The following is a 2,500-nucleotide window of genomic DNA, read 5'->3' as shown; positions in this document are numbered from 1 at the left end:
TTGTTTTTTTATGGTTTTCTTTTTTTGTTCTTTCTTTTGTTTTTTTTTTTTTCTTTTTTTGTTTTTTGTATTTTCTTCGCCTTTTTTATTTATTTTTTTTATTTTTTCTTTTCATCTTTCGTTTTTATTTTAACTATTTATATTTCGTTTTTCTTTTCTTTTTTCATTTTTTTGTTTATTTTCGCCCCTGTTTTTTATTTTTTATTCCATTTGTTTTTGCGCCTCAATCGTTTTTTCTTCTGTTTTTTTTTTTTTTCTTTGTTTTTTTTGTTTTTTTGTTTTATTTTATTTTTCTTTTTGTTTTTTTTTTTTTTTTTCTTTTCTCTTCTTTTTTTTTTTCTTTTCTTGTTTTTATTTTCTTTTTTCTTAATTTTCTTTTTAATCACGCTTTCTTTTTTATTTTTTTTTGGTTTTTTATTTCCTTATTTTTTTTTATTTTGTTGTTTTTTTTTTTTTTTTTCATTTGTTTTTATATTGTTTTTTTTCTTTTCTTTTTGGTTTTCTTTTTGTTTGTTTTTTTTTTGTTTTTTTTTTTCTTTTTTATTTGTTTTGTATTTTTTTTGTATTTTTCTCTTGTTTTTTTATTTTGTTTTTCTTTGTCCCAAAGTGAGAATGAATGCCATCTCTCCGAACAGACCAGGTCTTCCATAGAAAAGTCTGCCAATTGACTCTACAAAAGGCCCACATGTTTCCTGGACACACCTCGATAGCCCGCGGCGAATTATGACATGCGGCTACACATGTCATCAGTGGTCAGGATTTGCAGGGGTCCAGAGAAAACCTAGTGTCCAATATTGATTTGCATATGTACACACACGAGTTCAAGCATTCAAAACAGGGGTCATTAATGCCGATGGGAATTAACAATCCACAATTACTAAATCAATAAGCTTCGAGGTCTCAAGAAACTCCACTTTTACACCTACCACCTAAAGAGAGGCGGAGGAGCACACTAAAAATCTAGCCACAACCGAGCAGAGAAAAGTAGGAAAGAGAGAGAGAGAGAAGCAGAGGCTAGCTTCCTAAGGCTAAAGTATGTAACAGCTACGCTAAAGTACCGGTAGTGTGTGCTACAAGGTTCGGTAAAACAACTATGTTATTTAACGAAATTTACTGAAAAGAGGTACAAGAACTCTAAGTGCTTAGGCAGAACAGAACTATGTAAGAACTAAATGTTTAGCGACAGTTAGCCGCCTAACGGATGAAGGGGTGTGATTGGATGCTTCAACTTTATTCAAGAAGAAAGAAACTGATATTTTCCGATCACAGGTGTAAACTCTTTGGATGGTTTCATTATGTTTGCCTGCCAACTCCTGATATAAGTTTTCAAAGCATACTAACCAGTCATTTTCTCTGATGTTCCCACAGAGTGATGGCGCGTGCTTCCAAGAAGGACATGGCTGGCAGCTACAGCTGCTCTCGGCATGTATCGCTAGTGTTGCATGCCTACGATATTTTGAGCATGCGTATCATGTTTGCCCATCTACATTCGCCGAGTGAAAATTATGAAGAGGTGAGGCCGGAAGAACAAGCCGCATAGGCCTGCTGTGGTTATGGCCTATACGTTGTGAAGTTTGAAGTCAAAGCTTGCTTTAAACTTCAAAAGGATATAACTGTGTTTCTGACGATAACAGAGCCTGTACAACAAGCCAAGGGAGTCACATTTTCTCCACAGAGACCCATAGCCGGTGATCTGGGAAAAAACATGCCGCAGGAGCCACGTCCAGCTTGTCAGGAAGTGGCTTGTACCATGGAATCCCACGAACACGGGTAGGACACCAGGTCTGGAAAACATGTTCACAACTAAACATTGGCTACAGAAGAGATGCGACATACAGCAGAGGAACGAGCTACAATCAGGAAGGTGAAGACAGAATGTGGACAAAAAGGGACTTGGTTTTGCACAAGAAAGACAAAGTAGTGTGCGGATTGCTTCAAGGAACAAAACCCTGCCAAGAGGAACAGTGTGAGAGGAAACATTCAAGGAACTGTACAAATACTCAAGACCGACCGGTTTGGTAACAGCTATAAAGGGGAACAACCTTGAGTAGATGAGGAGTATACTACCACCATTGGCAGCTGTCAGTTTTACCTCTCATTTGGACTCGCTCACCATGAGACTACATCACGGAGAAGGTAACGGGCCACCCTGTGACAGGGGACAGTGCCTGTGAGATGAGGGGTCCGCCACGAGGAAAAAATAAGAGATTTTCCTTTCCAGCCGATGCCTTCATTAAGTAAAAAATGAGTTCCCCGATGCAAAGTCTCTGGCTAAACTTCTGTTGTTTAAGGACAGAACGAAGAGTACATCCGTACGTTGAGTGGACGGAAGAAGTTCGACGAGGCCACTCCTCACCTCCTGTTCATATACAATGAATTCATCAGCCATCGGTGCTAGCCTGCCACAATGTCAAGAGAATCTATACAATGTAGATAAGACCTGTACAAGGGTTACACCACATGAGACCAACGTTCAATGAGAATGCCCCCCACCCCACCC

At 38.4% G+C, this 2,500-nt stretch overlaps 2 pseudogenes; both read right to left on the bottom strand.

Moving 5' to 3' along the window:
- LOC116701547 (protein PXR1-like) overlaps positions 1-536 on the bottom strand; it is a 1,050-nt pseudogene extending 514 nt beyond the window's left edge.
- Positions 537-922: 386 nt separating this feature from the next.
- LOC116702038 (alpha-(1,3)-fucosyltransferase 9-like) overlaps positions 923-2,500 on the bottom strand; it is a 17,772-nt pseudogene continuing 16,194 nt past the window's right edge.

This window comes from Etheostoma spectabile, chromosome 14, assembly GCF_008692095.1.
Source record: "Etheostoma spectabile isolate EspeVRDwgs_2016 chromosome 14, UIUC_Espe_1.0, whole genome shotgun sequence".
NCBI classification, from domain to species: Eukaryota; Metazoa; Chordata; class Actinopteri; order Perciformes; family Percidae; genus Etheostoma; species Etheostoma spectabile.
This window is presented reverse-complemented; position numbering and strand designations above follow the sequence as displayed.